The 14,954-nt window shown below is 42.3% G+C and overlaps 1 long non-coding RNA gene across 1 annotated transcript; it reads left to right on the top strand.

Moving 5' to 3' along the window:
• Positions 1 to 458: 458 nt before the first annotated feature.
• LOC118498719 lies at positions 459 to 11,745 on the top strand. The gene is made up of 4 exons (XR_004901188.1): positions 459 to 519; positions 4,342 to 4,455; positions 6,107 to 6,213; positions 11,506 to 11,745. It is a non-coding gene; the product is annotated as an uncharacterized LOC118498719 (long non-coding RNA).
• The last annotated feature ends 3,209 nt before the right edge of the window (positions 11,746 to 14,954 follow it).

The raw sequence follows: 14,954 nt of genomic DNA, 5'->3' as shown, positions 1-14,954 counted from the left end.
CCACCACTCCCGCAGGTGCCAACAGCACGACGCCCGCGCCTGCCAACACCACCACTCCCGCAGGTGCCAACAGCACGACGCCCGCGCCTGCCAACACCACCACTCCCGCAGGTGCCAACAGCACGACGCCCGCGCCTGCCACCACCACCACTCCCGCAGGTGCCAACAGCACGACGCCCGCGCCTGCCAACACCACCACTCCCGCAGGTGCCAACAGCACGACGCCCGCGCCTGCCAACACCACCACTCCCGCAGGTGCCAACAGCACGACGCCCGCGCCTGCCAACACCACCACTCCCGCAGGTGCCAACAGCACGACGCCCGCGCCTGCCAACACCACCACTCCCGCAGGTGCCAACAGCACGACGCCCGCAGGTGCCAACAACACAGGGCCCACGCCTGCCACCCCGACGGTTCCCGCAGGTGCCAACAACACAGGGCCCACGCCTGCCACCCCGACGGTTCCCGCAGGTGCCAACAACACAGGGCCCACGCCTGCCACCCCAACGGCTCCTACAGGTACCAACAACACAACTCCCGCACCAGCTACCCCGATGGCTCCTACAACATTCATAGAAGATAATTCCCCAGGGACTGTCCCTTCAGTGACTTCCAGCAATGTCACTTCGCTAAAAACTAGCAACCCAAACCCTGATACTGCAAGTAAGAGTGGCTCCCGTACAAACACCTCACTGAGGAGTCAGGTTTGTGGAGGGCAGTAGGCAAATACACTCTGCTGGAACAGGGAAGAGCTTGAAGAGACACAAGGTGTCCTGGGTTATAAACCCTTGGAATTAAAAAATCTGAGTAAAAAAAGGCTAGCAGTGTTGTCAGAGACCCTAAAAAATTACCCATAGTTCCATTCTGTTCTCCTTTCTTTACTAACCATCCTACCTCAAGCTACTTGCTCAACATAAAATATTTTTATGAACTTGGACTTTATAAAAACTATTTCTGTAGTTGCCTTCTCCCTGGGAGGTTTTTGGAAATAGTTTCAGTTTCTCTGTGAAGGTTAGGCCCAAATAAGCACCAACTCTTCAGCCCCACTGGTCTAGCTCCTTTACCTAAAGAAAGAGTCAATTCTACCCTGCCTCCTTATCAGATATTAACAAGAAATAGAACAAGTTATGATGGTGGCTGATCACTCTAATTGGGAGTTTGAGCCAATTTGTGGAGTTTGAGCCTGAGGGGTAAAAAGCCAAACAACAGCAGTGTTCAAACAGTCCTGGACATGACCAGGGTCATTGTCCAAAGGACAGATGTTCTGGGGACGCTAACAGTTGACCTCAAGCCAAAGTTGTTGAAACAGAAACCACTTGACTCATTTCCCAAAGCGTGGTCTAGAATAGAGGTCAGCAAACTTTACTGATAAAGGCAAGCTAGTGCACACTTTAGGTTTCGTGGGCCACCATAGGGTCTCTCTTGTGACTGCTCCACCCTGCGATTTTGCCATAAAAGCCGTTATAGTCAATATAGAAATGAATGAGCCTGGTTGTGTCAACAATAAAACTTAATTTATAGACAAACAAACAAACAAACAAACAGAAGATTGGCCAGATCTGGCTCATAAGTTATAGTTTGCCAACCCCTAGTCTAAAAGAATCCTCAGACTGAGGCTTGAAGGGTCCGGATAAACCCTGCTGTTCTCACAAAGGGAAACGGAGGCCCAACAAGAGCCGCAACTTCCCAAGGTCAAAAAGCAAGTCCCACACTTAGATCTTGTCTTTTCCAGTGTCCTGAGATAGATCTAAAAAATGGATGACTAGGCAAATGGATCCAGAGCCTGTATCTAAGACCTTGTTTACAGTCTTTCATGTTTGGAGGGGCCACTCTGAAGGCTAGGTCAAGTGGGACACAGCTAGCTACACAGTCAGCTCCTCTGGGGTCAGGGAAGGGAGCTCTTCTAAGCCATTTCTGCTTCCCCAGACTTTCACTGTGCTCTGGCCCCATCACTAACTGTGGGGAGTGGGGCAAACCACTTTCCTCTGGGCGTCAACTTACTCCTCTGTACTAAGGTGTGACTAAAATAAGTAGCCACCAAAACCTTCCAGACATAACGTACAGTGACTTCATTCCTGGTCCACCAGACAAGCCATGCCTCTCCTTTATTGCCAGAGAGAAGTCATCCCAGCAGTGACTTGTCTGCTGGGTCCAAAATGGAGCTTCACTCTATTTCTTGCCTCGGTTTCCCAAATCATCCTTGCAATGTGATTGAGCCTTTTTCAAAAAGCCATTTATTTCACATAGAATATTGGCTTACATCTTGTCAGAGGGTAAGCCTTACTGTTGTTCATGAGATACTACTGCACTATGCCTCCTTTTGTCCCATGCAGCATTTTTAAAACTCCTTTTTAAAAGAAATTTTAAAAATAGACTTCATTTTTTAGAGCAGGCCTAGGTTCACAGCAAAATTGAGAGGAAGGTATGGAGATTTCCCATATGCCCCAAATACTGCATATGCACAACCTCCCTCATTGTCAACATCCCAGCCACAGCGGCACGTTTGTTACAAGCGATGGGCCTACACTGACGTGCCATCCTCACCCAAAGTCCACAGTTTACGTGAGGGTGCCCTGGTGGGGTTGGTGCATACTATGAGTTTTGAAAAATGCATATACCATCTTTATAGTATCACTTAGATTATTTTCACTGCCCTAAAAGTCTTCTGTGCTTCAACACTTCATCCTTTTCTCCTTCCAACCCCTGGCGACCACTGATATTTTAACTACCTATAGTTGTGCCTTTTCCAGAATATCATGTAGTTGGAATCACACAGTATGCAGCTTTTCAGGTTGACTTCTTTCACTTAGTAATATGCATTTAAGTTTTCTTCATGTCCTTTCATGGTTTGATTATAATTTAGTGCTAAAAAGTTCATTTACTTTTTTCTCTGAATAATAGTCCACAATTTGGATGTACCACAGTTTGTTTATCCATTCACCTACTGAAGGACATCTTAGTTGTTTCCAAGTTTTTGGCATTTATGAATAAAGCCTCTGTAAGTATCAGTGTGTAGGTTTTTGAGGGGACATATGTTTTTAACTCCTTTGGGTAAATAGCAAGGATCACATGCTAGATCATATGGTAAGAATTAGTTTAGTTTTGTAAGGAATCCCCAAACTGCCTTCCAAGTGGCTGTACCATTTTGCATTCATTCCTACCAGCAATGCTGTTCCACATTCTCATCAGCACTATTTACTTTTATATTTTAAATAAAAATAAATTAGGCCCATTGTTATGGAAAAGAAGCTTAAACAAGGTAAAAATAGATGCGGTAAAAATAGGTGCAGTAAAAACCAAACCTCCCTCCCATCCTGGATCCCTAGGGCCCAGATTTCCAGTTTCCTTCCCCATGGCCAGTTTCTTGCTTCTCCCTCCTTAGGTAATCTGCACAAATATAAACATATGTATTTGTGTTTTTGTATATTTCCCTTTCTTAATCACAAAAAGAGCATGTACCTTATATGTAGATGTTTTTTTAAAAATCTAGTTCTACCTATAGGTTCATAAGCATTCAGACAGCTCTGAAGGTTTCCAGACACTTAATTTATTCAGAAATCAAGGCTCAGAGTCATTTCATTTGAAACTGATGAAGAACATGGCCAGCCAGGATCACCATTTGGCTACCAACCGTTCTTCCTTGAACCCCATCTGATCTCTGGAGATAGAAAAGATGCTGCACCCGTCCTGGTCTGTGAGTACCAGCCAGTGGTGTAGAAACAATTACAATGTTATTCTTGCCACTTATTCAAGTAGTCCACTCAGAAAGGGAGTGTCATTTCATTGATTACTCTTAGAATTTTCAGTGACTTAATCCACATTCTCCCCTTAACATCCGTTTTCTTTCATTACGGATCTTTATACCATGCATGCTAACATGGTATAACAGCATATAACATCCAGTCTCTTTTGGGATCCTCCTGCATATTCCTCCCTATGAGACAGGTATATATACCTTTCTTAAAAATATGATACTTTCTATAAAATAGTTGTGAGAAGCCCTATCTAGTGTTAAAAGATCAGACATCAAGGTTCTAGGAAGGTCCTTGAGGCCCAAACACTCCTGACTCCTTGGATTAGAAGACTACTCTGAACACACCTTTCCCCATCAACCTCTGACCTTTACTGTAGACAAGCACTTGTTCCTGAATTTCAGCAACAAACTCCCTAGATACATTAGAAAATGTGTACTTATTTCTAGCTTTTCTAAGGGTATGCCCTGAAATAATACAACCAAGGAATAGAAAGTGCCCAGGAGGTGGACATGAGAACGGAAAAGCATGTTTCTGGGTGTTATTTGCTGACCTGTGTATTTTTTCATCTCTTTTTGCTCCATCTCAGATCTTTGCCAAGTTGACTCCTGTGACGGTGGCTCTTACTGTGTTAATCTGAATAGTACACATGTGTGCCTGTGTATAGATGGGTTTTACTATAATTCTTCCATCTGCAAAAAAGGTGAGTTACAAAGGATGAACCCTACAGAGCTGCATCTCATACCTAAAGTGGAATAGAAAACTTAAACTAATGGCCAAAAGAGCTGATGGAATACTAGAGAGGGGAAAATTTGAAGGCAACCAAGGCCTGCAACGTAGAACAATAGCTCCTGCCTTTGTCTCAGTGGAACCAAGTGTGAGCGGAAATGAACCGTCAGGTGTATGGGCTAGACCTGAAGTTCTCTTCCCTTCACCTGCTCAAGGGAATGGTGTCGTGAGAACAAAATGAGAATGATGGTCCCTGAAAAAGTATCCAAAGACTGCACAAAGCAGTGCTGTTACCTGGGGGCACTGATGCACCTTGAGACCACATGGTCCCACAAGCCTGCGAGCCTGGTATTCTGGGTTTTGTCAGTTCTCTGTTGTAGGATTTGCTTGCTCCTGAAGGCAAATCCCATTTTTAGAACCATAAGAGCCTGCCAGGTCTAGAGATGGACTTCAGGTGCTGATCACCATAACCTTGACATAACACTTTTTTCGTTAGATCAGCTGTGTGCTATGAAGGTCCAAGGCTGTTTCTTGTGTAATAAATTTTTGTATGTTTTGTGAATGAGAACGATCCCCCTTGCTAGAGCAAATCAATTGCACAGAAAACAAACTGATTGGCCACAGGGGTTAGAGACGTTTCAAAAGCCAGAAGGATGTTCTTACTTTTGTTACTAATAATCTCATTTCTGGGGATCTTCTCAAAGTAAATGACCCCAAATATAGAAAGTCTTGGGCATGGAGATGTTCATTGTGACCTTTTTTGCCCCCTTTTAAATAATTAAAAATGCCAAAAACAAAAAAAAATGACTACATCAATGAAGGGAACATATATTTCAGAGGATATTATGCAGTTTTAAAAAATAATGGTTATAAAGACCAAGTAATGATTTGGAAAAATGATTGTTATTTAATAATTAGTAAAGAAGATTTATGATATAAACTTGGAAGTATAATGATATAAACCATGCACAGGGAAAAAAGGAGTTGGGAGAAATATAGGTTTCCCTATCTACCTGAAAGTAGGTCATCCTAATGAAATCTTTTGTAAACCTAAGTGGTATAAAATGAAGAAGCAATTGCTTTGGGGCACATCTTGCTAATGGATGCACAAAATAAGTTGAAATAAAGCACAGTTGTTCACAGACACAGCCCAAAGCTGTGGTGGCTGGATGCCAGGATGCTGAGTGCTGGAGCGGGCAGGTGCTCCTGCCGCTCAGGGTGTGCACTGCCTCTGGGACAGCTCACTGCAAAACAAATGCTGAATGCTATTCTCAATTTTCACTTTTTCATACAAGCAAGAATTCTCTTAAGATTCCTGTTGGTTGGTGAAAACAAGTTCTACTGTAGGTGTTTCATAAAAGCGCAGAGGCATAAAGTAAACTTTTTGAAAAGTGGGGGATACCTCATACCAAAGTGTTAGGTAGGGTGGGATTTGGGTAACATTTATCATATATCATCTATTATATACATTGCATATGATATATAGCATATATTATCATTTATCATCTAGGCTTCTTGTAGTATCATCATATAATGCTTAGAATTGTTTAAAAGTATGATTTAAATAAAATGAAAATGATCCTCTTTACATTAAACATTACAGAAAGATTCTGCTTGAATTTTAGGAAAGGTATTCCCTGGAATAATTCAAGTAAAAACACCAGACACAAATCACCTGGATAATAAAACGTCCATAAACTATGAAAAGTTATATAAGGAAGTTATCAAATTTGTAAGTATTTTCCAACCTTCCTTCCTTTATAAGTGTTCTTCATTCTAACACTGAGTTACAGAGCATAAAGCTGATATTCTGGTGGCTCACACTGGTACAGCTGTTCCATTGTCCAAACGGTGAGATTTACTCTTACTGGTTGGTAAACAGCAGCTGTCCTGAGCCCCTTGGGTACCCTTGGGCCTCCCCATGACCCTGCACCTCCCTAAGTAACGTCTGAATCAGCAGAGTGTCATGCCAGACTTGTTGTTACATAAGCTATTAGAATATTTTTAATGGACAGTTAAATATAATGATTCTTTAAAAGATTGTATTTATTTTTAGAGAGAGGGGAAGGGAGGGAGCAGGAGGGGGCATGAGACATCAATGTGTGGTTGCCTCTCGCATACCCCATACTGGGGACAAGGCCTGCAACCCAGGCATGTGCCCTGACTGGGAATCGAACCAGCAATGCTTTGGTTTGCAGGCCAGCACTCAATCCACTGAGCCACAACAGCCAGGCACTAATGATGTTTTTAAATGAATGATTTCCACAGAATTGGAAAGTTTTAAAGATGTTCCATTTTTTCTTTTTACATTCCGATTTGCACACATTTCTATACTAGTGTGACTTTTTTAATGTCTGAAAGAGCAACTCCATCTGAGTTAACATCTGTTCCTTTTTTTCCTGTTGTCAAAAATGTCAAACTGTACAAAAGCTTCTTTTCATTTTGGTTATTGCGAGCGGCTGCGTCAACAGGAGATCGCCATTCTAGAACCACAGCTGGTGGCCCTGAAAGGGCTTGCAGAGGGCGTCCAGCCAGTGTTTCTCAAAGCTTCATAAGACTTCAGAAACTAAGGTCTTATTTGATGACAATGTCTTTCAATTCGGAACTACATCAACACAGAAGAGTTTTATTATTAGAAATGATAAAATATAAAAAATGATTGTCCAAATGATTTTGCACATTGTACAGAGAAAACCAGTGCTCATGACAGAACAGCCACTGCCCACCTCTGCGGGGAAGGACCCCCGGCTGCTGGGGCCCAGGGCTCGAGGGGCCCCTTTGTCATACCTCCTGTGCACGATAGGCCAGCTGTCCATGACCTCTCCTCTCATCAGGGGTCTACATTCCTATTTGCCTGCTTGGATGAGAGTTGGTACATTTGAAGAAGGCAACATCAATATGTTCCTATTTCCAGGGAGCCCCTTGATTTTCTCATGTGACATTACTGGGCAATGGCCACTGTGGCCACTACACTTCCCAAACTTGCTTTGCGTATGAGTGTCCAAAAGGTCCTTCCAGCTCCAGGCCTATGTCCTGGTCTTCAGAGACCAGTTTAGAGACTTGATCTCAGTCAAGTCTTTATGGTTCCCAGGGCACCAGGGAGGGGATAGAGCATTCTTTTAATTTCCAAGGGGCTGTTAATCCAAAACGGGTATGCCAGAACTCCCTTACAGCTTCTAGAGATAGGAAAATAGGAAAAATTGATTTTCTTCAGGGTCCTCTCAGCAGACCTTGTAGCTGGGGCAGCCCCAGCTCAGACCCTGAGAAGTCTCCCAGGGTGCATTTTCTACCCAGCGAGCTCCAAATGGATAGTCCCTGATTTGTAGTTCCCCTGTTGCGTGCTGTGCCTGGCATTCTATGTGTGATATTTCTAATTCTCAAAATAGTCCTGTGGAGGAGATAATACTATGGTGCCTATTTTGTGGATCAGGTGGTCACAGGTCAGAAAAGTTAAGTAACTGACTGAAGGTCACCTAGCTGATGAAGGATGAGGTTGGGATTTGAGGCCAGAGCTGCCTTCTCCTCACTTGCTGGCTCTGCTGTGCAGTGGAGGCCAGATAGGCCTGTCTGGATAGTGCCTGCCTTCTTGTCCAACCATACAGCCCTTCACACCTAGAGGTGTGTATCCCAACATCCTCAAAGGGTGACCTGGAAGAGAAAAAGAAAACACTTTTTCCTAAGCCAAATACTAATAGCACAATCTCTTCTTTGGGATTAAGAAAATTAAATGGGCAATGGTTAGCAGGAGAGCTGAAGGGACCTTGGAGGTCGTCGAGTTAACTTGTTTCTAAGTGGGTTTCCAATTCCCTGATGATTTACAGAAATACCAGCTATTCCCAATATTTAAAATAATTAAAAGGAATATAGACATATTCTGGATAAAGGCTGCCTAGACTAACTGGAACATCAAATTTATCTGAATTTGACTAGACTAAAAGAGAAATTATTTAACATATTTTAAAGTATATTTTATTGATTATGCTATTACAGCTTTCCCAATTTTCCCCCCTTTACCCCCCTCCACCCTGCACCCCCAACCCTCCAGTATCCTCCCCACCTTAGTTCATGTCAATGGTTTGTACATATAAGTTTTTTGAATTCTCTGTTTCCTATACCATTTTTATCTCTCCCCATCTATTTTACACCTACCAATTATACTTCTTATTTCTTGTACCTTTTCCCCACTACTTCTCTGCTCCCCCTTCCCACTAAAAACCCTCCAAGTGATCTCCATTTCTCTGATTCTACTCCTGTTCTAGTTGTTTGCTTAGTTTTTGTTTTTGTTGTTTTTCTTTTTGTTTAGGTTCATTTGTTGATAGTTGTGGGTTTGTCGTCATTTTACTGTTCATAGTTTTTTTTTTAAATTTTCTTTGATTTCTTAGATAAATCCCTTTAACATTTCATATAATAAGGGCTTGGTGATGATGAACTCCTTTAACTTGACCTTATCTGGGAAGCACTTTATCTGCCCTTCCATTCTAAATGATAGCTTTGCTGAATAGAGTCATCTTGGATGTAGGTCCTGCCTTTCATGACATCAAATACTTCTTTCCAGCCCCTTTTTGCCTGTAAGATTTCTTTTGAGCCCTGGCTGGCATAGCTCAGTGGATTGAGTGCGGGCTGGGAACCAAAGTATCCCAGGTTCGATTCCCAGCCAAGGTACATTCCTGGGTTGCAGGCCATAACCCCCAGCAGCCGCACATTGATGTTTCTCTCTCTCTCTCTCTCCCCCTCCCTCACTTCCCTCTCTAAAAATAAATAAATAAAATCTTTAAAAAAAAAAAGATTTCTTTTGAGAAATCAGTTGATAGTCTTACAGGAACTCCTCTGTAGATAATTCTCTCCTTTCCTCTTGCTGCTTTTAAGATTCTCTCTTTATCTTTAATCTTGGCTAATGTAATTATGAGGTGCCTTGGTGCATTCTTCCTTGGGTCCAGCTTCTTTGGTACTCTCTGGGTTTCGTGGGCTTCCTGGAAATCTATTTCCTTCACTAGATCGGGGAAGTTTTCCTTCATTATTTGTTCAAATAAGTTTTCAATTTCTTACTGTTGTTCTCCTCCTTCTGGCACCCCTATAATTCAGACATTGGAACATGTAAAGTTGTCCTGGAGGTTCCTAAGCCTCTCTTCATTTTTCTGAATTCTTGTTTCTTCATTCTCTTCCAGTTGGATGATTATTTCTTCCTTTTGTTCCAAATTGTTGCTTTGAGTCCTGGTTTCCTTCCTGTCACTGTTGGTTCCCTGAGTGTTTTTCTTTATTTCACTTTGAGCGTGTTTCATTTGCCCTTTCATTTTTCCACCAAGCTCAATCAGTTCTGTGAGCATTTTGATTACCAGGGCTTTGAACTCTCATTATCTGAGGTTGACTATGTCCTCATCACTTAGCTCTCTTTCTGGAGTTTTGCTCTGTTCTCTCATTTGGGCCATATTTCTTTGTCTCAGCATACTTGTTAAGTTGTAAGGGGGCAGGGCCTTAGGTATTCACCCAGGCAGAGCAACCCTCCTTGCTGCACTGCAGCACTGCCTGTGCAGGGTGGGGGGCAGAGAGGAAAAAATACAGTTCACCTGCTAGGCTCTAGCCCCACTTTCCAATGAACCCCCATGTTAGACTGAGAGTTTCCCCCTCTTTGGCAACCCCCACCATCATCCACAGTCAGCTCTGAGTCTGTTTCCAATTCAGCCAGCCCCGCCTGTGCAGTCTGTCACTTCCCTGCAGGTTCTTTCCATCCACCTGTCTTACCGGTCTGGTTGGTCTCATTGACGGTTTCTTTAATTCCTCGGTTGTAGGAGTTCCATGCAGTCTGATTTTCTGGCACTTCTTGTTGTTTACTGATTTTAGATTGGTTGTTATCCTCCTTCCGGTTGTGCAAGGAAGGGAAGGGTTTCTACCTACACCTCCATCTTGGTTGAACTCTATTTAACATATTTTTAAATTCTATTGATTGCCATAGTCTTTTAAAATGTGGGGTTCCCATGTGGAGAAAAGTTTTAAAAAGTCATGTATCATAAAAAGGTTGTATCAGCCTAGTTCAACCCTCATATAATAAATATGGAGAATGGGACCCAAAAATGGGAAGACATGTCCAAGTTCACATGTTTTACATTTAATTTATTCAATATTCAGGCAACCAGTGTTGAACTTTTCATAGAGATTGCAGTCTGATGAGTGCTGTCAGGTAGCGGTGGAGGAGGCTGTGTCATAAGAAAGAGAAAGCAAACCCAATTCTTGACATCAATGAATTTATGTTCTTACTGGGACCCTCAGCCAACCTCTACTTTATCCTCAGCTTTATCTCTAGTTGCTGCTCTACAAGTATCTAGAGTTGTCTCTGTTCTTAGAACACAACTCAAACCTGATTAGATCCACATTTCAGTTCACAAAGCCATCTCATTTTATGCATACTGTAGCCCTACATGGTAGGAATTACTGCTGTCTCAAGTTTCCAATGAGAAAAGTAAAGGTTAGAAGAAGTTAAATTATGCAACTTGTGGAAGACAGTTTCCTTGAACTTCCATGGTGGATCATATCGCTCTATGGCACTTACCTGACTCAATCGCATAGTGCAGTTACTATTGATCCAGGTCTGGACCAGCCCATCTTTGTAATTTCTAAGTCCCCTTGTGCAATTGCCTTGGAGGCAATTAAAGAAGTGTTCCTTGGGGACATTGATGCATGCATGACACAGGCATGTAGATAAGTCTAACAAATATGCAAAACTCTACTGTGACTTTAAGAAGACAAAATAAGTTAGTCACTTTAATTTTTAAGAGTATAATCATTGATTTGTCTATTTTGGGTTTCATCTTTTTCTTAGGTAACACTGACTTATATTAAGTTCTTATTGATTTACAGCAAAAATGACTGAAAGGTGTTAGAGAGCATGTCAAGAATAAACAATCTTCTGTGATGAACCATGGATTTAACACCACAGATTTGCTGTGATGTTAAAACCTAAATACACTATCATGTTTTCCTCCCCCCAGAACTTTGTAGTTGTTATTAAATCTGTTCTTCTCTTCCACAGTTTGAAGGTGCATTTAAAAATCTTGATTATGGACAGACTGTAATTCAGCAAGTAAGGTAAGTTTGCTATGGACCAGTGAGGTACTTTGGAGTCAAGTGTGCATTTGCTTAACTTCTCATCTTCTCTTGAGTTCCCCATGTAGCACTATGGCCCTCTGGTGGGGAAGTCACAAGTCAGGGAGAAATGGTCAGTCTGATGTCACACTCACCTTGGTATGTGGATGGGCAGAGTGTAGCCTGGGGGCAGAAGACACTGCCTGTGACTGGCTATTCAGCAATTTGCACACATGATACAATGCATCACCTGGATCAGTTTGATTGGTTTGATCTCTTGGCTACAAACCACACCTGGCCAAACCCCAGAATGTGCATTCCAGGGGGCCAGGAGGAGAATGAGTGGCTCATGGTCATCTCTTCCCTCATATGGGGGGGAGTGAGGGAGTTAACACCCAAATTTCACACGTGGCTACAAAAGGGCCAGTAGTGAGCTCTTGCTGCAGTAAGAACAAGCATTCACTGAGCATATCACTGTACAATGACCAGTGTTAAGTGCTATGTAGGGACCCAGAGAGGCAAAGGATTCTCAGGAAGGTAGTGATTTTATTTCAGCTTTCACTGAAGCACATGGACATACAAGTGCTACAGCCTGAGGAAAGAATGTTCTAGTCTAGGATGAGCGAAATTATGTAGAAAAAGCAGCCCTGATGTATTCATATTTTATGGTTTTACTATTGCATTTATCTTCATAAGCTTTGTCAAATTCTTTGTGGAATAAGATACAGGGTATATTTATACTTATAAATTCAGAGAAGGCCTCCTGAAGGTGGTGAGTTTTGAGCTTGATGGTGAGTGAGGGGCAAGTGTGATTGGCAGGCAGACTAATGAGAGGCACAGCACCATGTGGCCAGGGGCAGGCAGCAGACAGAGAAGCTGGGCCCCAACTCAGAGGCTCTGAAGCTGAAGGTTCACAGCAGACGACTGCTGGAGGGCTGGGCACTGTTTCAGGGCATGCGGTTTGGTGTAGTGGACAACAGGGAGTTCGTACTTTGAGTGCCACTGGGTAACACAGGAGCAGTGAGGTGTGATGGCTTAAGCCAAATCTGTACTTGAATCCTGGCCTTCACACATTCTCACTGCATGAATGGGCAGCTGTTTTCACCTCTCTGAACATCTCTGTACCGGGGATAACCTGATCAACTTTCCTGGAACTTTGGGAAAAACAAATGAGATACCCTTTGAAAGGTCCCCTGCACGAAGTGCCTGGCACATAGATGATTTTCGCATGTGTTAGTTCCCATCTATTTCCCTTCCAGAATACGGGGCCCTGCAAGTGTGATGGACAGCTGGTCCCACAAGGTCGTTTAGGGGTTTCCCTGAAATCGTGGCTCTCCTTTTGTTATGGAGTTACTAAAACAGAGCCAGGGGTGTTCAGAGACAAACTTTTACCTTGAGCTCAGTGTCCTAGTCAGGAACTACACAGGGCTGTGGCAGGCTGAATGGACCTTAGTCTCACCTAGGAAGAAATACCTTAGGCTCCAGTCCAGTGTTCTCACATTCGAATCCCCAAGATCTTTGTATATGGTACAAATATTGGAACTGGAAAGATCCTCAGAATTTCTCTAATTCTCAGATCTCTCTTTGGACAGAGGCAGAAACTCAGGCTCAGGAAAGCTATGACTGACTAATTTTGGGACACAAAGGTTGTGGCCATCTTGGGTCTAGGCCTCTGGACTCTGAACTCCAAGTCTAGTGCTCTGGTCATTATACTATACCTTTTCGTGTCACTTGAGTACACAGTGGTTCTCCTTAAGTCATGACTACAATGTCTTGCCTCCTAAACTGGAGTGTAAGCTAACAGATTCTTTGAAAGGATGAATTATGGATGGCATTTCTTTCCTAGCCCCACTGTGAATGTGTATCACAGATTTCTGGTCATTTTTTAACTAACAAAGAATAACTTGTATCAAGGATGCCTTTTCACTGTCATCTACCTTCTCTGCCACCTCCAAATCTATCATAAATTAATCATGGGAGGCAATTTAAAAGAAAATCTGAAATCACTTGGTTTTTTAGACTCCCTTTTTTTGTTTGTTTCTTTGTCTTTTAGAAATTATTAAGTCGAGGAAGTCTTCTACCTCTAGTTTAGGGAGAGTTTTTATCATGAATTAATGCTGGATTTTTCAAATGCTTTTTCTGTGTCTATTGATATGATCATGTAAGTTTTCTTTTTTAGCTGGTGATGGCTAAAACAATTGGATTAAACAAATGTATTAAAACAATTAATTTTTTTAAAACTTTTATTGTATTGTTTCCATTACCACCTAGCCCCCTTATACCTCCTTCCCCCGCTGCAATCACCATCATGTTGTCCATGTCCATGAGTCCTTTTTCCTTTTTGCTCAAACCTTCCACTCCTAACCTCCCCAAACCGCCCCTTAGCTGTCATCCTGCCCTCTATCTATGAGTCTGTTTCTATTTTGCCTGTTAATTCAGTTTGTTCATTAGATTCCACATATGCATGACATCATATGGTATTTGACTGTCTCTGACTGGCTTATTTCACTTAGCATAATGTTCTCCAGGTCCATCCATACTATCGCAAAGGGTAAAATTTTCTTCTTTTTATGGCTGAGTAGTATTCCATTGTGTAAATGTCCCATAGTTGTTTTATCCACTCATCTATTGATGGACACTTGGGCTGTTTCCATCTGTTGGTGATTATAAATAATGCTGTGATGAACATAGGGGTGATTATGTTCTTTCAAAGCAGCATTTTGGGTTCCTTCAGATATATCCCCAGAAGTGGGGTTGCTGGGTCAAAAGGCAGATCTATGTGTAATTTTCTGAAGTATCTTCATACTGCTTTCCGCAGTGGCTGTACCAGTCTCCATTACCACTGTGCAAGTGTGGTGAGGATGTGGAGAAAGGAGAACAGTGAAAAAGTGTTCTCCTTTCTCCACATCCTTACCAGCACTTTTTGTTTTTGTTTCTGTTCTTGTTTTTGATTTATTGATGATAGCCATCATGACAGGTGTGAGATGATATCTCATTGTGATTTTAATTTGCATTTCTCTGATCATTAGGGACATTGAACATCTTTTCGTATGTCTATTGGCCATCTGTATGTCCTCTTTGGAGAAGTGTCTATTCAGGTCTTTTGCTCATTTTTTAATTGGATTGTTTGGGGGGTTGGGTTTTTTTTGGAGGGGAGGTTTGGTGTTGAGTTTTATATGGACTCCCTTCTGAGGTGATCATTCCTAAAAATGGAATTTGGTTAATGTTTTTGATTGTTCTGAAGAACCAACGTAGCTGTACACATTTTCCAAGTAGGTTGGCTATGTTTTTGAGCTTCTGTATTTATCAAAGTGGAGTGGAGAGAAAATGCTGTACAGGAGAAGTATATCCAGAGTCTTAAAAATACACAGCCGCAAAACAGATAGAGAGGGAGTT

This window comes from Phyllostomus discolor, chromosome 2 (genome assembly GCF_004126475.2).
Source record: "Phyllostomus discolor isolate MPI-MPIP mPhyDis1 chromosome 2, mPhyDis1.pri.v3, whole genome shotgun sequence".
NCBI classification, from domain to species: domain Eukaryota; kingdom Metazoa; phylum Chordata; class Mammalia; order Chiroptera; family Phyllostomidae; genus Phyllostomus; species Phyllostomus discolor.
This window is presented reverse-complemented; position numbering and strand designations above follow the sequence as displayed.